This window comes from Macaca nemestrina, chromosome 6, assembly GCF_043159975.1.
Source record: "Macaca nemestrina isolate mMacNem1 chromosome 6, mMacNem.hap1, whole genome shotgun sequence".
In the NCBI taxonomy this organism is placed as follows: domain Eukaryota; kingdom Metazoa; phylum Chordata; class Mammalia; order Primates; family Cercopithecidae; genus Macaca; species Macaca nemestrina.
In genome coordinates this window covers 63,020,438-63,044,939 of record NC_092130.1, presented here as the reverse complement: position 1 = coordinate 63,044,939, position 24,502 = coordinate 63,020,438, and the positions used below count along the sequence as shown (strand labels likewise).

General features: G+C 36.4%; 1 long non-coding RNA gene across 1 annotated transcript in view; it reads left to right on the top strand.

Annotated features, from left to right (window-relative positions):
* The window catches only part of LOC105500015 (uncharacterized), a 50,016-nt gene extending 26,005 nt beyond the window's left edge, over positions 1–24,011 (top strand). Inside the window, exons 2-3 of the long non-coding RNA XR_011624233.1 lie at positions 19,513–19,684; positions 23,400–24,011. This is a non-coding gene — a long non-coding RNA (uncharacterized lncRNA). The remainder of the gene's footprint in view (positions 1–19,512; positions 19,685–23,399) is intronic.
* The last annotated feature ends 491 nt before the right edge of the window (positions 24,012–24,502 follow it).

The following is a 24,502-nucleotide window of genomic DNA, read 5'->3' as shown; positions in this document are numbered from 1 at the left end:
CAGCACTTTGGGAGACTGAGGCAGGTGGATCACGAGGTCAGGAGATTGAGACCATCCGGGCTAGCATGGTAAAACCCCATCTCTACTAAAAATACAAAAAAATTATCAGGGCGTGGTGGCATGTGCCTGTAGTCCCAGGTACTCGGGAAACTGAGGCAGGAGAATTGCTTGAAACCAGGAGGAGGAGGTTGCAATGAGCTGAGATTGCGCCACTGCACTCCAGCCTGAGTGACGGAGCAAGACTCCATCTCAGAAAAGATAATAATAATAAATTCTGCAAAGTAGAAAGTATGTATTCATTAACCTACAGAGATAATGTGTGTACAGTTCATGCTTAGGAAAAGGAAATCAATTGACAGACTGACACTACTACTGCTAATAATAATGATGGTTCTCATTCATAAAACTATAATCAAGTATAACTTAGACTGGAGTCAGTGAAGTTAGAAATAAACATCACTCACCATGATGAAAACTATATTGCTTGTTTTTTTATTACTATTATTTTAAGACACACTGCAATGTCATGACAACAAACAATGTATTAGTCCATTCTCCTGCTGCTATAAGGACATACATGAGACTAGGTAATTTATAAGGGAAATATATTTAATCGACTCATAGTTCCACAGGGCTTGGGAGGTCTCAGGAAACCCTTAGCCATGGTGAAAACATCCTCCCTCACATGGTGGCAGGAGACACAGAAATGAGTGCCCAGTGAAGGGGGAAGCCCCTTATAAACCCATGAGATCTTGTGAAAGCTTACTCACCATCATGAGAACAGGATGGGAAAAACCACCCCCGTGATTCAATTATTTTCACCTGGTCTCTCCCATGATTCATGGGGTTATGGGAACTATTTGATTGGTGCAAAAGTAACTGTGGTTTGTGCCATTATTTTAATGGCAATTCCTTTTGCACCAACCTAATCCCATTCAAGGTGAGATTTCGGTGGGGACAAAGTCAAACCATATCAACCAGCAACTTGGACTGGCAACACAAACTTCTTTGAAATAAACAATTATCAAAAGAAGGCAGTTTGTTTCTAGCTTTAGTTGTTTACTATACATATTTTAGAACAGTTATTAGCGCATTATAAAAGTGCTCTAGGCAGAAAGAAGAAAACTGAAATTCTTAAGCAATTTTTGTCATTTTTAATGTTTCTTTTCATTTGAGATTAATAGGTAGCTGAGGCATCTATACGAAGCAATTTCAAAAGTGTAACTGGTATGCATGCATTTCAGCAGCTGAGATATAGAAAAAAATGAACATTTCTCGATAGCATTCTATTGCTATAATGAAACTCAGAACTCCTCTGTAATTCAATTATCAGCATAAAATTTTTCACTCTCATTGCGAACACTTTACTCTAATTTTTATCTTGCAACTAGACATATTTTGATATAATTGGACTTTATATTTACTATAGTTATAGTAATGCTGTGCCCAGATGCCAACTAGAGAAAATACCCAACTATGTCCTACCCCTCCATGCCTACTTATTTTCTTCCCTTTAAAATAAATATGAAGTGGAATGAGGCAATCTCTCAGCTACTGTTTGAGGTCAAAATCTATTTGGGCAGTCACTTTATTATTATTATTATTATTTTTGTCATGTGTTAATTCATTGGGCTCTTGGGAGGACGAGAGATTAGCTCTCTAAGCTAGAAAATAGGACACAGAAATTTAATGATACAGTAACTGGTTCACTTGTAACTAATATTTGATGAGAACAAAAGTCTGTGATATTAACTGAGGGAAGGAAAGCTCTGGGCAAGATGTCAGAGTTTGGTTTTACTCTCATCATATATGTGTGTGTCTCATCATGCAAGTGTGTGTGTCTTGTGTGTGTGTGTGTGTGCATGTGTGTGTGTTTGTGTGCGTATGTTGGGGGAGTATGGTGTGGGATAAGTGAGCTATTAACAGACAGCTTAACCTGAAATTGTTAGTTGAAAGCAAGGCCAAAGTTGAAAAAGATATTCAGTAGTAGATTGACATCTCACAGATCATAGCCTGTGTCGATGTATTCATTTATTTATTAATTCAACCAACTCCTGTTGAATACTTACCATGAACCATCTCTGTTCTAGACATTTGTAATAGATGAATACATGATTTATTAAAGACACCTCTAATAGAGAAGACAAGTATTTGAACCCTTGCATTTCATACATTACATTATGTTGATGCTGACATTAAAACATGAGCAAGATGCTTTCAGAGTACAAAGAATGAGCACAGGCTTAAACTGGAAACTCACTGAGATAATTCTAAAAGATATGATTACAGCTGATATTAAACCCAGAGGTAACAATATATATCCAAAAAATGCATGCCAAATTTTAATGACCTAGAAGAGACACAGAAGGCTGCAGGGTAGAATGGTGGAGAGATGCAGTAGGAGATGGAAATGGAGGAGTGAATAGGGTAGGACTAAATGGGCCTTGTATATCCTAATGAAGATCAATATTCTAAAGTCTAAGACAAATGCAAATGGACAGATTTGCATTTTGAAAAGGTCCCTCTAGCTGAAAGTTAGAGAAAAGATTAGAACAGAATAGAACTGGAGACTGAGGGCCAGTTAGAAAGTTACTTTCCTAGTCCAAATAAGCTCTAAGTAAGTATCAATGGTGAGGGAGATAACAGAGTGATTTGGGAAATGTTACTGAGGTATAATTGATTGCAGTTATTGATGAATTGAATAGAAGGTAAGATACAGAGAGAAGTGAACGATGATGCTTAGATTTCTCTCTTGCATATGCTACCAGTTCCTGAGACTGGGAATACAGGCTTGGAGTGTGGTTGGGAAAGACAGAGATCTACTGTGGTAGGACTTTTTAGGATTCTGGAAAATGTACTAACAAAAGCCAGTCATTCAAAATGGAAGTCTGATTATCTGAAGAGATTCATTTAAAAGGATAATACTAAAAATACAAAAAGGAAAAAACATCTCATAGGATATTTTACAGATAGGCAACTGGTCATATATACTTCCTATTTTCTTTCTACCCCTTCTCTTTTTCTATATATTTATCAAAGAACAGAAATGTCAAAGAACATAGAGAGGAAAGGATAGCACGGAGGACTGGACAGGACATAGATGATAAATAGGCAGTTATTTGGTAGGGAGAAGAAAACAGTGGTTTAGTGTTTAAGAGAGCAGTATTTGAATCCAAGTGCTGGCAAATATTTACTTTATAGCTTTGGCTACCTTGACATTTCTAGATCCACTTTATCTGTAAATTAGTGTTGGCCTGTGGCTCTCTGTGAATCCTTCTAGCTCTACTATTTCTGATTATGAAAGGGAACAGTGGAAAATGTGAAAAAGTTTAATAGAACCAGGGAGCAAGCAAAGATTCCCCAAGCTAGAGCTATGTCATATGATTCCAGTAATGTAAAATGGCAAAAACAATATACAACAGCCATTTAATGATAATTTTACCTAATAAATGGATTAAGGAGGGAGAGGATTTGAGGATCAGGGCCCTGAGTACAGGGATGATGAGACGGGTGGAGGACGTGGGGAGGATGCTAGGCAACATGTGTTAGTTTTTTTTATTTTGCCTACATAGTGACACTCGGAGACTTTGGAGTGATTAAATCCTTCAAGGTGGAAGTGACAACTTTGTAGACTCTGGGGCAATACTTCATAATATACCCTTAATTATTTCCTATCATCTAAAGTACAGATTTGCCATAATTCAGATTTCTTCCAAATGACTTACACGAGCATATTGTTTCAGTGAGGAGTTTTAATCTGGTTACAAGTAGAAAGAAAAGCCAAAATACTGGTAGCTTAAGATAGAAGGGCCCTGGGTTATTGGGTACATTATGGACCATGGCCGGCACACTAGCCCTGAAGCCCATATTTTTATCATGCTAACATTGGGATGTAAATATCTACCATTTCTCTCTGATGTGCATAGATGTTTGCTCTAGCTGCAGCTAGAGTACTGTCCTGGCCACAGTTCACTTGGCAGACTCAAGGAGAAGGTGGAAAGAGTATACTCTCTTCCTCGGTGACAGCATCTAGATATGGCACACACTGCTTCCACACTAATGCCACTTCCACCCTCTTGGCCAAAACTTAGTCATGGCAACAACAAGCCCTAAAGGAGATTGAACAATATATTTATTGGAGTAGTTATATGCTTGCTAAAATGTTTGGATTCTATTAATAAAGGCAAAATAGAAGAAAGATAGTAGAGGAAACTGGTTTTCTATGCTCTATGAGTCATAACTTTAAATTCAATTGGAACTATTGGGCATATATATATATGTATATGTATACACACATACATACAGACACACTCACATATATATAGCTCACTCTAAGTGAGCCTCTTGGTTAAATTATTTTAAAATCATTTTCTAAGGATATCAGTATGACAAGTATGATTTTTCAGTCAAAATAATCAGTAACTTTTAAAGAAAAAAATGAACATAAGAACTTATTCGTCATAAACGGAAAAAAATCTGTTGTTACCAAGTTTGTCTACTAAACTATTTCCTAAACTTCTATAGCAGTGGTGTCCAATCTTTTGACTTCCCTGGGCCACATTGGAAGAAGAGTTGTCTTGGACCATACATAAAATGCACTAACACTAATGATAGTTGATGAGCTAAAAAAAAAAAAAAAAAACTAAACTAAAAACTGCAAAAAAAAATCTCATAATGTTTCACAAAACTTTATGAATTTGTGTTAGGTTGCATTCAGAGCCATCCTGGGCCTGTGGTTGGAAAACATGCTGCCCATGGGCTGCAGGTTGGAAAAGCTTGTTGTGTGGCATTATTGCAGACCTTCAAGTTTATAATCAGTTAATCCTTGTGTTTGACAGATTGACTTTTAGTTTTTCTAAACCCTTAATTCTTCACACAAGCAAAATGGGCTCAGCTTTGCAATCTATTTATAAATATCAAGCTCTCTTTTTCAAAACAAAATTGTAGTACCAAAATATTAATCACTACTAAATTAAGATGTTTAGTCAATATCTAGATAAATTTCTATGTGTTTTATATTAACAAAAATAGATTTAGACATACTGGCTCCTACAAATGTTAGGTTTGGTTGTTCTTGATTGATTTTCCTAAGGCAAAGTGCTTTTATATATTAAACAAGTGAGATTTCCTGATTCTTCATATTATCGTTTTGCTATAAATTTTAATGCCAGTGTATTAGCTAGAAAATGAAGATTAAAAGGTGTTATATTTGTCCATGTTGCTATATTGGCTCTGAAATAAGTTAATGGCACTAAATTTTATTTGCGAAAAAACTGTCTTTCTTTAATGGAGATTGTGGAAGAGGCCTCGACATGGACTATTTTTGTGCCTAATTTTTACATCTGGTTTTGGCCAAGAAAGTTCTGTGGGCTCAGCATTTCATATATCTTCTGCATTTTTACAGCCTCTGATCCAGCATTAGTTATAAAGCTGTTTAGAAAATACTTATCTTGATTTCCAAAGGTGCTTCCAAGATCCTGAAAAGATAGCCTTAAGTTGCAAGAAATTAGAAAAGAAGTAAAAGAAAGGACTAATAAAATAAATGAAGACATACACAAAAAGGCCTTCAAAAGATTCTCCAAACAGCATCTAGACTTGGCAAGGAAAATTCCCTGACAATTGTCTTATTATTGACTATTTCTCCCATTCGTTTCATTGGAAAGCTGGATGATGTACCCAGATGACCAGCTCTCTTTCACTTGAACTAATACAAAAATTTCATTTTGGAAGATCATTTTCTTTTGATTGCCATTTGCTGCCCAGGATTTTCCCAGAATGTGGTTCTAATCCTAAAGCAGAGTATACTACCCTGCTCAGAGTCAGCTTATGTTATAGACATTGTAATGGTGCAATCTTCTTTAATCCATAAAAGGACCAAACCAATGTCAGAAAGATATAACATGTAGCATTAAAAAAATGCATTCATTCCCAAAGCTATTGAAAAGCAAAGATAGGTCTAGAGGTAATTCATAGCACACTTACAAGTTGACAGAAAAAGTGATAGGAAGCTCAGTTATATTCTCCGTGGCCCTGATCTCAAATGGATTTACTCGATTCCAGCTAATTGAATGTGAACAGCAAAGCAGGAGTAAGGCAGTGAGCAAAAAAATCTTATCAGTTGCTGTAGCTGTACTAAGCAAGGAAGTGCAATTTCCTGATTGCTGAGAAAGAGCCTGTGTAAATCTTGGTGACGTATTTTATATCCCTGCTAATGAAATGTGTTTTAGTAATCTAACTCTACTGTTAGCTTGGTCTTGGCCATAATGCAATGCTGCTATGTTTTAGAAGTTTGTGTTTGTTAAGAACATCAAGTAGCTATCAGCAAGTTAAACTTTGCTAGCAAGCATGTTTTCTCTGTTGAAAATATTTGAGATACTGAGTTGTTCTAAGAGTATTATTTTAATGGAGGGGAGTGTTCTGTGAGGGCAAAGGGAGTTGGGCTCAATGACCATTGAATTAAGGAACAGAATGATAAAGACTCAAAAGGAAATGAATCAATATTGAAGAAATCAATCACAAGGGCAGTGGAATGTGGTGGAAGCTCTTACCTATCAGGGTTTGAGGGCTAGTTTGACATTTTTTAGCTGTGTTACAATTGGAATCTACTCTACCTCCCTACCCCATCTTTTTTTTTATTTTTTCCTCTGGGGATTTTTTTTTTAAAACTATATATATATATACAGTTTATATATATATACAGTTTATATATATATAGTTTATATATATTTACATTTATATATATACAAAGTGTGTATATATATACTTTAAGTTCTAGGGCACATGTGCATAACGTGCAGGTTTGATACATAGGTCATGTTAGTTTGCTGCACCCATCAACTCGTCATTTACATTAGGTATTTCTCCTAATGCTATCCCTCCCCCATCCCTCCACCCCCGGACAGGCCCCAGTGTGTGATGTTCCCCTTCCTGTGTCCATATGTTCTCATTGTTCAATTCCCACCTATGAGCGAGAACATGCAGTGTTTGGTTTTCTGTCCTTGTGATAGTTTGCTGAGAATGATGGTTTCCAGCTTCATCCATTTCCCTGCCAAGGACATGAACTCATCCTTTTTTATGTCCCTAGCCCATACTCTTTTCCTTTAAATTTGTTTCTAATGGTAACTACTGTATAGGGTTATCATGATGATCAAGTGAGATTATAAACCCTAGGCTCCCTCATGGTAGGTACTGAACAAATGCTACTCAATGCAACCAAGCCTAGTGTTCAATATGAATTGTGTTATGTGTTTGGTTCCTAGAGTTTAATCTTTATAACTGGCATAATCAGCTATAACCAAACATAGTCAGCTACCTGAAATGCAAAGCTGATTGTTTCCCTTGAAATTCAAGAAGAATGTATGTCAAGAGATCTTTCTAACAAATTAAAAGAATGTTGCCAATCCTGATCTGATGTACCAAAATTACTGGATCTAAGAAGTCACAGTAATGCTGCTCTTGCACACAAGTGCATGTCAGCCATCATTACATTTTCAAGTATTTGGTCTAGGTCCACAAATTGGGGTTCTGCAAAGGCATTTTGTCTTACCTTAGACAGTTTACAACATATACATAACCCACTAATAAAGAAGACGATCACATTTTTTACTGTGTGCCAAAGATCATTTGAATTAATATGTATATATTTGGTTATGCATAACTTATTCTATAAAAAATATATAATGTTTCTGTGTTCCTAAAAATGACTTTAAGTATTTTATAAACTATTAAAACTAATATATATGAGACGAGGAAAGAAGAATACTAACAATATCATAAAAACAAGGGCGATGAAGTAAAAAATGTGATTAACAGTCCAACTGGTTAAGATTCTAGAAAACATTTTGTACCCCACTGTGACTTATAAACTTCTAGAATTTTAACCAGTTTCATCTCCCATCCTTACGTCTATTTTCTCTACCCTATCTATGTAGCCCTGAGAGATACACCGTAATAATTTGTGTGTATATGTGTTCTATTTCCTTAGATGATGCTGAAGTATAGACCTTATTCTTTTGCTGTTTCTTTTACTTAATATAATTTTCTAAAATATATTCAGATTAATAAATATAGTTATGTCTTTACTTCTTACTGCTCCATGGTATTCCACATTAGATGTATCCACCTCATTTTATTTCAGCAGCCTCCCAGAGTTGTATTCCCCTAGGTTGCCTCTGATTCCCCGCAACCACAGTAACTCTGAAACAAAAACATTCATGCATATTGCTTATGGAACTGAGATTATTTCCCTTGGTTGTGGATTCAGGAGTGGAATGTTAAAATAGAGGCTAAATACAGTACAAATACAATTGTCCTATGTTTTACCAAATTGCTCCCCAATACAATTTTACCAGTTTTATTCTTAACAGAAGTACATAAACGTTCCCATTAAAAATCTTATTATCTTCCATCTTGAGTAACTGATAGGGCAAAGGAAGACTTGGCCAGTTTAACTTTAGAGTTACGTTTAAAGAGAATTAACATGGTGCTGACGGTATTGATGTAAGCTTTTTGTGGTTACTGGGAATTTATACATTTGATATTCAAATGTTCTCAGACTGTGAAAGTACCAAAGCTGACATTGAATTGGAAACAACGTATAAAAATAAGTACTTTCCCTTAATTTATCTTTGAAAAATGCAAACAAACCCTGATATTATAGTATTATGAAATAGAAAATTTTTATATAAAATTTTATATAAAATATTATAAAATTTCTTAAGAAGAAATTTTAAAATAACTGACACAAATGAATGATGATATCTCTGCAACATTTTAAGCAGTTCCAGGAATAGGGTTGTTTTATAATTGAAACCACAGTTTATTATGAATTCACTAGGTAATTTGGGGGAAAAATTTGTGTCCTATTGCTCATTTGTTTCAAACATAATTAATGATATTTTGCTTTTGTGTGGAGATGTAATTATATTGTTACCTGAGTAAAATTTTTATTTTTGATCCATCTGTGTTGGAAATGTAGAATCTGAAAATCTCTGAGGGATTTACAAATGAAATCAAGTTAGAGGACATGACTGAAGTGAAAATATGTAATGCTTCTAGCTACTGTTGGATTTTTCTATTTGATTTTCATGTTGCATTATTTCTGGCCTTTTCTGAATTTCATTGCTAGCTCCTTCCTAGCCTCTAAAGTGTAATTCCCTTCATATCATAGTCCCGAAATGACTTTCCTCAAGGACAGATCATTTTATTGCCAAATATAAAAGCATCTCATCAGTCTTTATATTTTTAAAATCTGTGTTTACATTTTAATGTTCCTGATACTGTCTTTCATTTTGAAACTCTTTTCACTTAATTTTTTGATCCTTTACTGTCCTGCCTCTCCTGCTTTTCTCTTCATTCCCATTTGTATTGCTTGTTCTACCTTTTCTATACTGCTACTGTGCCCTACATCTTTTGTTGCCCTAACATCAGATATTTTTACCATATGGTTTCTGGTCCTCTGCAATGTAAAGTTCTAGATTTAGGTCCTAAAGAGTAATTACACGAGCACAGGGTGGGTGTACTTGGGCTTGGAATTAGTTCCTCTTTTGATGCATGTCTGAACATCTTAGGTATCAAAAATCACTCTTTCAAAATTGCAGCAACCCCATTGTACTCCATACTCATCACAGAGCATCTTTAAGCCTATATTAAATTCTGAGCATCATATATTGATGGCAACACTGCTAAACTTGGATACCTCCAGAGAAGACGATCACAGTAGTGAAGGATTTGGAAAGGATTTGATGAGAGGAATGGAAACTAGGAATATTTATTTTGGGAAAAGAAGACTAAGGGTATGCTTAATAACTGACTTCTAATATTTATATACATACCAGTACTTGGAAGAGAAGGAAGATTTCTCACTGTGCTCCAAGTGACAGTGATAGAAAAATGGGTAGAACATTCAAAAGGGAACATTTGCATAAGGAAGTACCGAATAATAACTAAGCCTCTCTAATCTAACTATAAAACACATTGCTTTGTGAAAAAAAGTTTAACGTTACTAAAATTAGATAATAAATCATCTCTGGTAGATGTTGTACTGAACTAGGTTCCTTCTAGAATCATTTGCCACTCAAACTTCCTCTCAATTTTCCCTGGTTCTTTCAAGAGTATGGCCATTTTTCTAATCAACTAACTCCAGACTTAAAAATACTTTTCAATTAATCCATTTTTATCTACCTCTTATAGTAACTTGTTTACTTTTTTGAGATGGAGTTTCACTCTCGTTGCCCAGGCTGGAGTGCAATGGCGTGATCTCGGCTCACTGCAACCACCACTTCCCAGGTTCAAGCGATTCTCCTGCCTCAGCCTCCTGAGTAGCTGGGATTACAGGTACCTACCTGCCACCATGCCTGGCTAATTTTTTGTATTTTTAGTAGAGGCAGGGTTGCACCATGTTGGCCAGGCTGGTCTCAAACTCCTCAAGTTTTCCACCTACCTTTGCTTCCCAAAGTGCTGGGATTACAGGTTTGAGCCACCATGTCTGGCCTAGTAATTTAAAAATACTTATTAATTCCCCAAACAGCCTTTGCAGCTTGCACTTCTACATTATTTTTCTTAATTATTATTTTTTCTACATTACTGCTGTAGGCTTCTGGTAGTCTGCTCTAGTTCCAGTCTTTCCCACATTAACCCATGAGGCCTTGATACAGTTTGGATGCACGTCCCATCCAAATCTCATATGAAAATGTAATCTCTAATGTGCGGAGGTGGGCAGTTACTGGAAGTTACTGGATCACAGCAGTGGATTTCTCATGACGATGTGGCACCATCCCATTTGGTACTGTCCTCATAATAGTGAGTGAGTTCTTGTGAGATCTGGTCGTTTATGTGCGTGTGGCCCATCTCCTCTAGCTCTATTGCTCTTCCTTTTGCCGTGTAATGTGCCTGGTCCCTCTTTGCCTTCAATGGTTACAAGCTTCCTGCAGCCTTCCCAGAAGCAAATGCTGCTATGGACAGCCTGCAGAACCATCAGCAAATTAAATCTCTTTTCTTATAAATTACCCAGTCTCAGATATTTACTTATAGCAGTGCAAGAATGGACTAACAAGAAAATTGATAACAAAGAGTGGGGCATTGCTATAAAGATACCTGAAAATGTGGAAATGGCTATGAAACTGGGTATGAATAGAGATTGGAAGATTTTGGAGGGCACAGAAGAATACAGGAAGAGGAGGGAAAGTTTGGAACTTCTTAGAGACTGGTTGAGTGTTTGTACCCGATATGCTGATAGTAATATTAATGATGAAATCCAGGCTAAGGAGGTCTGAAGTGGAAATGAGGAATTTATTGGAAATTGGAGCAAAAGTCATGTGTGCTATGCCATAGCAAAGAGCTTGGCTGAGTTGTATCCATGCCCTAGGCATATGTGGAAGTTTGAATATGAGAGTGATGACCTTGAGTATCTGGTGGAATAAATTTCTAAACAGCAAAGTGTTCAACATAATGGCATAGCTACTTCTAACAGTCTAGCTCAGATGTGAGAGCAAAGAAATAAATTGGAACATATATTTAAAAGGGAAGTAAAGTATAAAAATTAGCAAAATTTGCAGCCTGGCCATGTAGGGGAGGAATTCAAGCAGGCTATGGAACTTTGCATACATAAAATGGATGCAAGTGCTGATAGCCAAGACAATGGGAAAAAGGCCTTGAACACACTTCAGAGAACTAAGAGGCAGCTCCTCCCATCACAGGCCCAGAGGCCAACGAGGGGAGAATGGGTTCCTGGGCTAGACCTAGGGCCTTGCTGACCCGTGTATCCTTGGGACACTGCTCCCTGCATCCTGGCCACTCCAGCGCCAGCTAGCTCAAATGGACCCAGCTACAGCTCAAGCCACTGCTTCAGAGGGTGCAAACAGTAAGGCTTGGTGGCTTTCACATGGTGTTAAGCCTGTAAGTGCACAGCGTGAAAAAATTGAGGCTTGGGAACCTCTGCCTAGATTTTAGAGGTTGTCTGAAAAACCCAGCAGTGTCCCTGCTTCAAAGGTGGACCCCTCATAGAGAACTTCTACTAGGGCGGTGTGGAGGGGAAATGTGGGGTTGACATCCCCATACAGGGTCCCCACTGGAACAGTGCTTAGTGGAGCTATGAGAAGAGGGCTACCATCCTCTAGTTCCTGGAATGGTAGATCCACCAACAGCTTGCACCTTGCACCTGGAAAAGCTGCAGACATTCAACCCTAGCTGGTAAGAGCAGCTGCAGGGACTGAACCCTGCAAAGCCATGGGGCAAAGAGGCCCAAGGCCTTGGACATCCACCTTTTGCACCAGTGCATCTTGGATTAGGGACATGAAATCAAAGGAGATTATTGTGGAGCTTTATGATTTAATGACTGCCCTGCTTGATTTCAAACTCGCATGAGGCCTGTAGTCCCTTGGTTTTGACTGATTTCCCCCCTTTGGAATGCAAGTATTTAACCAATGACTATATTCACTAGAGTAGGTAGATAGCTAGACATAAGCAGGTGAGGAGAGCCTATGAGAAAACGGAGGTCTCCCCAGGGACCACCAAAAACTTACATACTAGATATAAGCTGAGAGGAGGGGAAATACCTAAGCAGAAAAGATTCCCCCTTAATATGTCCAGTAATTTCTCATTGCAGTTAACCTATCAGAATGTAGTTACATGCTGATAGAGAGAGAAAAGGAGAAATTAATAAGATATGCACAGGCATAAAAAGTACAAATTTAACCTGTATGACCTTCTTGGGGTTGCAGTTATGAGCAATGTAGCCATTAGGTAGGATTTGTATCTGGTACTGGGCCAGAGCATGCCACCAACTAATAGTAAGGGAGGGTCATAACTATTAGGTAAACTACAGTTCCTCGCCTAGTCCCACCTCATCCCCACCTAGCTTCCACCCCATGTCCATCTCTAACACATGCTTATCTTTTTTTTGTTGCTGATTTCACCACTCCATGGTAGAAACTAGGTGGGAACAAGGCAGAGACCTAAGAAGGGAGTGGAAACACTAGACAAAGAAAAACGGTGGAGACTTACGACAAAGGCAGCAACTTCAAGAAACAGTCTGACATAATAAAAACCCAAAACGTAGAACTCTCAAGCTGCTGGTGGCTCACTCTCCTCAGCAGCCCACTCTGCCTCACCTATGCAGAGCATACTCTCCCTTTACCTAATTCTTTGCTCTCTAGCTTCCTTCCATAAGTTCTCTTTTTAGCTAAATCAGTCACTTGGCAGAATACCTTCTCCAGGTAAGACAAAGAATTGAGGATTATTGCACTTCCCAGTAAGAGCCCCATTGTATCTTGGAAATAACTAACTTGCTTTTGATTTTACAGGCTAATAGGCAGAAGGGACTCCTAGTCTTGTCTCTTAAGAAATTTTGGCCTTTGGACTTTTGAGTTAATACTGGAATGAGTTAAGAGTTTGGGGATTATTGGGAAGGCATGATTGTATTTTGAAATGTGAGAGGGACATGAGATTTGGGAAGGGCAAGGGTAGAATGATACAGTTTGAATACGTGTTTCCGCCCAAATCTCATATTGAATTGTAAGCCCCAGTGGATTAGGTGGGGCCTGATGGGAGGTAATTCGATCATGAGGGTAGTTTTCTCATGAATTGTTTAACAGCTTTCTCATTGGTACTGTCCTCATGATATCGAGTGATTTCTCATGAGATTTGATCGTTTAGAAGTATGTAGCACCTCCCCTCATTCTCTTGCTCCTGCTTTTGCCATGTGCTGTGCCTGCTCCCTCTTTACCTCCTGCTATGATTGGAAGTTTCCTGAGGCCGCCCCAGAAGCAGATGCTGCTATGTACAACCTACAGAACCATGAGCCAATTAAAACTCTTTTTTTTAAATAAATTACCCAGTTCCAGATATTTCTTTATAGCAATATGAGAATGGACTAATACAGGCCTACAAGGCAAAATATTCCTTAACATCATCCTCAGCATATGGGCCTCCCTAAAATTTCTGCAGAAACTTCTGGTTTACAGTCTTTGCCTTGCTCAAAATTTTCTATTTCTTGGCCCCACTATAATGATTTTATTTACTATATTTGATATCTTATCCTTCTTTAATTCAGTCATTTCAGTCTGGACTTATTCATGCTCCCTGAGTACTCCTTCTTCACACCTGTTTGAACTCACTCATCTGCTCTCCTACCATATAACAAATATTCCTAAGGTATTGGGTTCCACATGCCTCAGGGGATCACTGGACCCAAAACTTTTGGTACTTTTGGTCTCAAGACTCCTAATTCTGCTTCCTAATTCCAAAATGTAGCCCACATTTTGAAACAAACTCTTTGCTTCTCCTTCTTCCTTTGGGAGAAAAGCAACAGTGACAGTTGTAGTAGCAACAACAACAAATAGCTCTATACAGTACAAAATGGCAGCTAATGTTTTGCAAAAATAGGCTAAAATATCTTTTACTTTTTCACGAGGAGCCTTTAACTAAGAAAATGAAACTCAAGTAGTAATTCAATTATTTACCCCAAGTCAATGCTGATTCATAATCTAATGAACCAAAATTTCCAGTGACACAGAAATAGCTATATGTCTGTATAAAGTGTATACTCTGTTGTCCAGAAGTAACTACGGTTGATTCTCATTATTCCTGCATTCTGTATTTGAGAATTCATTACTTGCCTAAATGTATTTGTAACCCTAGAATCAATAATCCCACTGCTTTTGACATTATTTGTGGACATGAGCAAGGTGGCAAAAAATTTGAGTTGCCTGACTCATATGTTCTCAAGTTAGGGTAAAACAAGGTGACACTACCTCTTTGTTTTGGCTCTCATGCTATAAACAAGTGTCCTTTTTAATGATCTATGCAATGAGACATTTTTTCACTTTTCTTTATTGGTGATTTCACTATTTAAAATGGTCTTCACACATAGTACTGAAGTGCTGCCTAGTGTTTCTGAGCTCAAGAAAGCTGTGATATGCCTTAGGGGGAAAATATGTGTGGTAGATGAGCTTCATTCAGGCATGAATTATATTGCTGTTGACCACAAGATCAATGCTAATGAATCAACAATATATATTAAATGAGGTGCTTATAAACATAAACACACATAAAAAAAGGTTATGCATTGATCAGATGACAAAAAATGTTATGACCAGAGGCTTGCAGGAACCTAACCATGTATTTCTGCTAGGAGCAATGTTTTAAAACTTGCTGATTCAGTGAGGTGACTTTACAGATCATAACTATCACAAATAAGAAGAATTGATTGTATAATTCTCTAACTAGGGAATGGGTAAAATACATTATAAATATGGAAAGAGGTGATTATTTTTCCCTACTCTTTCAATTAGTAAAAAATCTAATTTGGAGCAAGGGAGTAAAAGAATGTGGACACACCTCTTTGGCCAGCCAAATTTAACGTCAAGACATAATTCAGAAAACAAGCGGTATAGCAAGCACTGTGCAAACTGTCAAAGATGAAGAACTGTATTAGAATTGGCAAGAAGACAAAGAAGGAGGAGGAGAAAGGTGGGGGACAGGAGGAGGAGGAAAAGTGAAGGGAAAGGCAGAGGAGAAAAAAATTCATAAGAAAATGGTAAGTCCAATAAATCAATGTAAAAAATCTAAAGATTGCCAAGCTGTTGAAAATGGAAACTGTAGTGTGGCTGGCAAAAGGTCTTATAATGACTATGCTGTTTAAAGCTTGTGTTTCATTCCGTTTTAGAGTAATAAAAGTATGAGAAACAGAGTGCAGTTATAACGATTATATTTAGAGAAAGGAAACTGTCTTAAGATATGCTCTTTAAATTACCATTCCAGCTTTTCCCTCATCTCAAAGTATTTCAAAGACTTATTTCAGAGAGGGGGCTTGATGAGGGTGGACAGGAGCAGACTCAAGGAGCTGTGTTGTGTCTGGGCTTTGTAGGGAGCCAAGCAAGACACTGCAAGAAATAACTGAGAAGGCTTCCTGGAGAGAAAGAAGAAGGAGATGGGGAGGATTCAGTTTGCAAAACTGCTGTGACAACAGCTGCTTGGCATATAAATTCCATTATTTTGTGCATTCTTTTCTAAACCTTGCCACCTATAAGGGACCAGAATCTGCAGACCATTGGGAGCTTTCTATAGAAAAGCTATTCACAGGATCTGGAAGAAAATGAGATAATTTTGGATTTGGTAGTATTTTGATTGTTATAAACTGAAAAGTCCTGCTGTACTTCCTCCCACTCCTCCCCCAACACTGATCCTCCCTTTCAATCCAACTTTTATCCTATTATATAATTTTTACAATGAAGCCATTGGAGTGTAAAAAGGACCTCTATAAGGGTGGTCTCCTTTTGAAACTGCAGCACTGTACCCTTGAACTTAAATGGTTTCTATTAAGTTATATTTGTGATGTCTGGACCATGTGAAATAAAGGGCCATTATGATTATTCAGGTGTATGAGGCTCTTACTTAAAGAAAGAGGAATTGGCATAATAACTTTTTCATTAATGGTCTTCATGTAGTAGGGTGAATGTGGAAAAGAGTGTTTTATGTTCAATGTACTCAAATTCTAAGGTAACAGGAATTAAGCAGAAAAAAATGGCCTAAGGAATTTATACTCAAGATAAAATACAGAAAGGATGAGGAAACTTTTCTGGATTTTGGACTGATATATTTGTGGATTCAATAAATGACTTTCCTCTAGTGTGCAACAGCAGGCATTCAGAAGGCACAGAGCATAGTAAGAACCAGAAACATTTGCTGTCAAAGAGAACCCAGAGTTTCCCATATTAGTTAGGGGTTTCAGAACTGGACCGTCTGCAGCAGGGACAGGCATTGTAGCTGCCTCAGCCTATTCTCTCTTGTTGATATGTATTGTCTCTGATCTCTCCCTTTAGTTTTCTTTCTTTCCTGAGCTGCTGTTTGCCTGAGGCTTAATAGGAAGGGTTTGGGCAACTTCAGAGCATTCAATTGATTGATTTGTTGATCTTTAAGACTTACTCCCACCCTGCCTGGAGCCTCCTGTGTTTGCAGAGTCTGATTGTGAAGTATTTATGAGCTTCTCATAGCTGGTTCACAATTGGTTAGGATTGCAAATGACAATAACAGATGTAACACAGGATCTTCTGCTAAACAAGCCAATGGTGTGTCACATGAGAAGGATGAGCTAGGGCACTGATCATGATTAATTTTAAAATGACATTTAATTAATATGGACATTCATGGGCATTAGTGTCTGGAATGACATCCTGTGATCTCCATCACGTTCTAAAATCTGAAACAGAGATGCCTGCTTTATATGGCTCATTTACCTTTGAATTCTCATGAGTAAACTAATTTCCCTAAAGCAGCCTCAATAGGTACAGTTGAATGAATTCTTTGAAAATACATGTCTGTTTTTCATTTACATCTTTTAGGAGGCAAAGTTTTTGTATATGATTTCACTGAAGTAATCAACAGTATATCAGCTAACTGTAGCTAATGATATCATACTGTGTATCAAGAACCTTATTGTCATTTTTTTTTTCCAGAATTACTAGCTGAAATCATTCCTCATAGAGGAATTTTTCTTCAGTGACTAATTTATTGGGGGTTTCTCTGAATTTGGAGTTTTGCCTTTATGACCAAAAGCCATTTTCTGGATGAATCTGGTCGAGATGTCAATTTTTCCAAACTTGCTGCCCTGCCCTTGACAAAGAACCATTTGATTGGTTCTTAAATAGATTCTCCAACAATTGGGTTCTATTAGAAGATGCTGTCATGTATTCACCTCACTTACAAATCTCCGTCATGTCTGAGAGAGATGAGTAAAAATATGTTAGTCAAATGGTTTCTCGGTATCAATCCAAATGCTATTACAACTTGTTCCTCTAGACTGTACCAGGAATATTTTGGAGAAGTAAAGTAAATACCATTTGTTTGATGATGGGGAACCTGTTATACATTTGATGCTGTTGTCTCTGGCTATCACTGTATGGCAATCATAATAATAAGGATGAAGATGATGGTGATAGTGATGATAGTCATCTACTACTTACTGAAGACCTTCTATATGCCAGGCTCTATATACATTTTCTAAATGAATAATTCAGTGTATTTCCCACATTAGCCATGGCAGGTGGTTTTCATTCCCATTTTCTAGACAAAAAGTTCAGTCAGGCTATGTAAATTGCCAATGACACAGTGCCTTAGTGTCAGAGCTAGGTTCCTACCCCAGGTCTGATTGATTTCAAAGCCTACTTTTAATCTTTACACACTAAAAGATGTAGGATATAAAAACTGGAATGCCTATTTGGGCCATGCAGGTAAATTAATGTGATGGGTGGAAAGTAGTAAGACCTCCAATCAAATGTATCACCACTTCTCAAACTGTTCAGTGCACAGAAGTCACCTGCTGATCTTGTTCAAGTTTTACGTGCTAATTCAGTAGTTCTGGGATAGAGCCTAGGATTCTGCATTTTTAGCAAGCTCCCAGGGGCAGCCAACCTGCTAATTTAAGGATCACAGTTTCGAAGAAATAATTTTTTAAGCACATTATCCTGGTGAAGTAGAACAAGTCGCCTACTTTACATATGCTGGGTAGGGGTTATGCTCAGTGTGACTTGGCTCTAGGCTAGAGAAGCACGATGTTAGGGTGGCAAGAAGATTTTGTGATCTCCCACATTTTTTAAAGATGAACGTTGTCTGGCCCTGAAATTAATTATTTACCCAAAACCACCCCATGTATTAATGACAGAGCTACAGACTGAAACCATGTCTCCAAGCTCTGAGTAAAATGATTTCAACTGTGGTACTACACTTTGCTGCCTATCTTACTCATAAAGTTGTGATAATATTTTTGTTGGTTTCTCTGATTTATTTAAGCCAGCTATGTCTTTATGTATTTGTTCTTGGCAAAAGTGAAATTCTGTGTGTGCATGTATGTGAAATCCTGGTTAATTGGGTTTTCTGTTACTTTGGTTCTGGTCTAAGGGGATTTTCTCTTCTAAGACAAAATTACTGTTTTAAATGTACCTTGAGTATTTGGATACTCAAGGCCAGTTTACGAAGTATTCTTTTTCATTTCTAAAATTAATTAAAGAGTTACTCTGCATTATTCAGGAGCCTCTCTTATTGCTCAGAATACTTCTTAGTAAGAGGTTCACTATGAGTCAGAGTTTCCTGTTTTAATAAAATTTTGGGGAAACAGGCATGAAATTATCACTTCACTGAAAACCTCCTTTCCCTATTATATAAAATAGTCTTAGATTCCTTCTTGCTGCATGGTTGTGCTTCATCCTGGGGAAATTGTTTGCAGGAGTTCTGTTCTTTCTTCTGTGGAAAGACAGTAATTAGATCACATGATATAAAAAATTGGTATCTACCACCCCATGCTTGTTAATTTTTAAAAAAATAAAACAATGACCTAAATAGGACGTACACTAAGAAGTTTTCTTTTAAATATGAACTATAAGAGTTCACACCCATTCCCTCTTCTCCCCGCTTTCTCTTGTGCTGGTGTGATTTATCAATGCTATCTTTGTGAAGCAGGGAAGTGATACACAAAGGGCTTGCTGAAAAATGCTATTTTTGATTTGCTAAATTCTATAGGAATATAGCCTGGAGGCAATCCACTAAAGAAAAACATCTAATGCGGATGCATTTCTCACTTCTGCCAGGATTGTGCAATAACAAGGCCTATAAGGGACACCAACATGGATGTGCTAGAGCTGATAAAACTTTTAACCAGTGGCTTAGTTTCCTTCTTTGCTTCCCTCTAAAGGTAAATACAATGGATGCAAAGCAGTCACTTTCAGTCCCACTTTTATTCTCTTACCTTTCAAGTTGTAAACTTATGGTCTGCGTAGGTATCAAGCTGCCCACCTAGAAAGCCTGAAAAATTATGACAGATTTCAACACATTTCCTTGTGGGGTGTTCATAAGACGGAGTAAATGTCTCAGCAACCCTTTAGTATATAGTAACCCACAGTAGAAGAGCGAAGTCAATAGCTTCCATTGTTCACATGGCACCATTGGTTGCATTGTTTTTGCTGGTGAAAGAGAGCCCACACACAAGAGATTAAACAAAAAAATCAAGTATAGTATGTAGCTAACAGCTTCACTGTTCTATGGAAAATAATAGATTTTATTCAACTTTAACAAAACAGAATTCACGATTCAAGGCTGAGTAGATAATAACTTGCTATGCAGTTACGTGTTTTTTTGCAAGCATTGTGCAGGTGATAGAAATTCTTAGATTTCTACCTCTCCTTCCTACTGATTACAATCTGAAAAAAAAAAAGTCGTTTTAAATTACCTGTGGTTTTTCAAAATCTTGAATGAAAAATCCATTTGAATAGAATACACACTAAATTCTCAAGATATTATAAATAAAAATCCAAAATTAGAAGCTATTCCAAATCAAAAGCATATGTTCTCACTATTTCCAATGTTGTTCACATTATCTTAAGTTTAGAGAAAACTGGATAACAATTTTTTTTTTTTTTTTTTTTTTGAGACGGAGTCTTACTTTGTCACCCAGGCTGGAGTGCAATGGCCGATCTCAGCTCACTACTACCTCTGCCTCCCAGGTTCAGGCAATTCTCTTGCCTCAGCCTCCCTAATAGCTGGGACTACAGGTGTGCGCTACCAGGCCTGGCTAATTTTTGTATTCTTAGTAGAGACGGGGTTTCACCATGTTGGTCAGGCTGGCCTTAAACTCCTGACCTCATGATCTACCCACCTCAGCCTCACAAAGTGTTGGGAGTACAGGTGTGAGCCACTCTGCTTGACCATGATTTTTAATATGGTCTTATCACTCTAGGATGATATGTTTATAAGTTAAATAAAGAAGTAAAAACAGCATATTGGCTGAGTAGATTCCTTTGAGCCAATACTTGACCTACTCTAAATGATTTCAGAGATGCTTTTTGCATCTATTTATATCAGAACTGTTCTATCAGAAGTAGATATATAAATTCACAACATTAATTCCGTGAAAGCCATACATGAATATGGGTTAGTTCAGGTATTTGCATACTAATATAAACTCTCTCGAACTGTTAAAGAACCAACATACCTATTGCAACTTTACCAAAACATTAGGAAGAAGAAAATAGTTATTCACATTACCACCACCCTGGTTCAAACAAATTTAATTCATTGCACTCTATTTCTATCTATTAATCAACTGATTTTCTGCCTGTTGCATAAATATCAATTGATATTTTAAATCATTTCATAAAGAACTTTATTTCTGACTTTTTTCATTTAATATCACATAATGAATATTGTTCCTTGCTGGCCCATGGGCTTCCAAATTATCATTTAAGTTTTTGCATAGCATTCAATTTGCTTGATGATGCTTTATTTATGTAATCATGTCCTAATTATTGGGCTATTCATTGGTTCTTAGTATGATAATAATTGAAAAAGCTACACTGAATATATTTACCTTATTTTATTTAAAATATTTATTGGGCCAGCCGCAGTGGCTCACGCCTGTAATCCTAGTACTTTGGGAAACCAAGGTGGGTGAATTGCCTGAGCTCAGTAGTTCGAGACCAGCCTGGGCAACACAGTGAAACCCTGTCTTTACTGAAATACAAAAAAATTAGCCAGACGTGGTGGCGCACCTGTAGTCCCAGCTACTCAGGAGGCTGAGGCAGGAGAATTGCTTGAACCCGGGAAGCGGAGGTTGCAGTGAGCCGAGATCACACCACTTCACTCCAGCTTGAGAAGCAGAGTGAGATTCTGTCTCAAAAAACTATATATATAATTATTTTTATTTTAACATTGTACTTTTTGTAGAATACTTGCCTTTTGTTATTAATTTAAATAACTCAAGAATGATATAGAATTTATAAGAAATATGCTAACAAACAAAACAATAACAACAAAACAATGACATGCCACTATTCATAACTAACCATTACTTATGAGACCTCAATGCCAGATATTGTCATTTTCTACTTTTGTGCATAATATAAATAGAAATATAGGTAGATCTATACATTTCTATTTTTATTATATTAGATTATTTGATTTTATTATATAGCAATTTAGTATTTACAGCTAATGTGTAATAAAATAATTACATTAAAATTTTCTTATTTTAATTATTGGAAAACTCTAAGAGAAAGTAGGTTACTAATTTTTTTTTTGCATCTCCCTTTTCCCATATTAAGAGTTACTAAATTTTAGGTAAGTATTTACCACATGAATTTATTTTCTAAAAAGACAATTCTATGAAAGGAAACTGTGAAAGAAACATTAAAATTAGAATCTTTTTAAAAAACTTTACACATTAATTTTAGATAATTCTGACTGAGTTCTTGCTCTGCAAATGTAAACATTAAAATACAAAAGTACCTCTCCACTTTCTTCTATATTCTTATTTTGTTAGTTTTATAATTATTTTCATATAATCAGTATTTATATTTTGTTGTGGTAAACACAAATCATATAACATTTATTATTTCTAATAGTTTCATACTTTAAGATATTAAAATCTCACCACTATAATTTCTCAAGTGTTTTTTAAAATCTGTTCCTGAATTGATGATTGCATTTAGTTTTGAAATGATCATTTCAGGAAGGGTTCAAGGTTACGTATGTTTGAGTTGTATACATTTGAGGTTTTCTGCCTGTTGCCTGGCTTGAACATGTTTGGGTGTAATGATTTTGGCTGATGAGACAATTTGCACTCTCTCCTGCCAGTGACAGTTGCTATCTACAAACTTGAGAGCTGTCTCAATTTTTATCCTTTGTCAATGCTTCATATTTCCCATGTAGATGCTTTGAAATTTTCCCACATTGCTTCCTGCATATGTGCAAAACAAGGCATATTTCAGATTATTTATCATCTTTGCAATATGAAAATGTTTAAAATGTCCCAGATGTTCACTGATAAGGATTGGTTAAATAATTTGTATATATGCATATGCAATGGACTACTTTGTTGCTGGAAAAAAATATTGAAGAAGCTATTTATGTACTGATGTGAAAAGATTTCTAAAAAAAATTGTTAAATGAAAAAAATGCAGAATGGTTCATTGTTAAAAGTATAACTTTAGACAAATTAAATTTAGCGGAGTTTGAGAAAAGAAATGGTTTATGAATTGGGCAGCACCCTGAACTAGTAAAAGTTCAGAGAACTCCATGCAGCAACGTGGGCAGGCAGCATTAATAGACAGAAAAAGGAAGTGACTTCCATAAGTAGCCTGATTAGTTAAAGCTCAGCATTTGCCTTATTTAGGTATGTTTGAACAGTTTGCAGCCTGTAATTGGATGACAACTCAGCTTCTCTAATTGTCCAGGGAGACTCAGCTACTTGATACAAGAATATATTCTTAAGTTAGGTTGCAGTTTGTTTACATACTAAATAAGGTTGCAGTTCACTACATAGGGAGGCAGCTGTAGGCCAAACTTAATTTAACTAACAATACTTCCATTTTGTAAGAAAGGGAAAAAATTAAAATACATGTTTTTGTTTTTAGGCATTCGGATAAAGAAACTCTGGAAGACTTCTTTTAAGATTAAGGAAAGAGATTACATGTGATGGAGATGAGTAATGAGCAGATGGCTACAAGAATGAGAATCAAAATTTTTATCTTGTACCATTTTATATTATTTTAATATTTAAATCATATAAAAATAAAATAATAAAAATATATTAATTTAAAAAATACTAACATAGCCATACTGATTAGACAGAAATTGAAACTTGATTTGCTTCTCAATATTTTAAAGCTGATTCAACATGCTGGTTCATATGCAGATTTATTTATGACAACAGTTTCATGGAAAAATCGTCTATTTTAACAGCTATTTAGCAAGCAGGAAACTGAGCTCAATATTCTTCACTCCCCCACTTTCCACTGAAATATGCTACTTCTTCCATTTTTTTTCTTTACCTCATCGGCTTGGGAGTCAAATAGGGAATTATTTATGTTCTGTGAGGAAATACTAAATAAAAATCAGCTCTCCTTCCGACTTTTGCAGACACCCTTAACATTTCTGACAAATATTGATTGTTGATTTGGCTCTAGTCATGTTAACAAGCAGAACGAATTAACTGTAGTTATCACAAAATAAAGTTACTCTTATGACTACCAACAGACGCTTTTAAAATATTGTCCATAGTCTTTTACTTGGGGGGGGGAAATGAATTCATTGATCTTAGGTCTATGAAACCTCTAGTATTCCAGATTAAACAATGGCCACAATAAAGTGTTTTTCCTGCTAGCTTTATCTTTTGAATTGTCATTCTTTTCTGTACAATAATAAATAATCTCATATAGAGTAAACATCTAATATTGATCAGGCACAATAAATGAACCAAATAAGCATGAGATAATCTTACAATGAACTTAGGGTCAGAAAATTCAACAACCTTACAATGAATTTAGGGTCAGAAAATTTAATAACCTCAAATGATCAGACAAATATGTTTATATCACCTCAGAAGTGATATCATAACATTCTTTGAAGAAATTCTTATGCTTTTTGTAACAATGTAATATTTTCATATTTAATGATTTAGTTTTGCATTTTCTCCTTTTTTATACTCAGTATTTTAAAAATAAGTAAGAGTATTAAA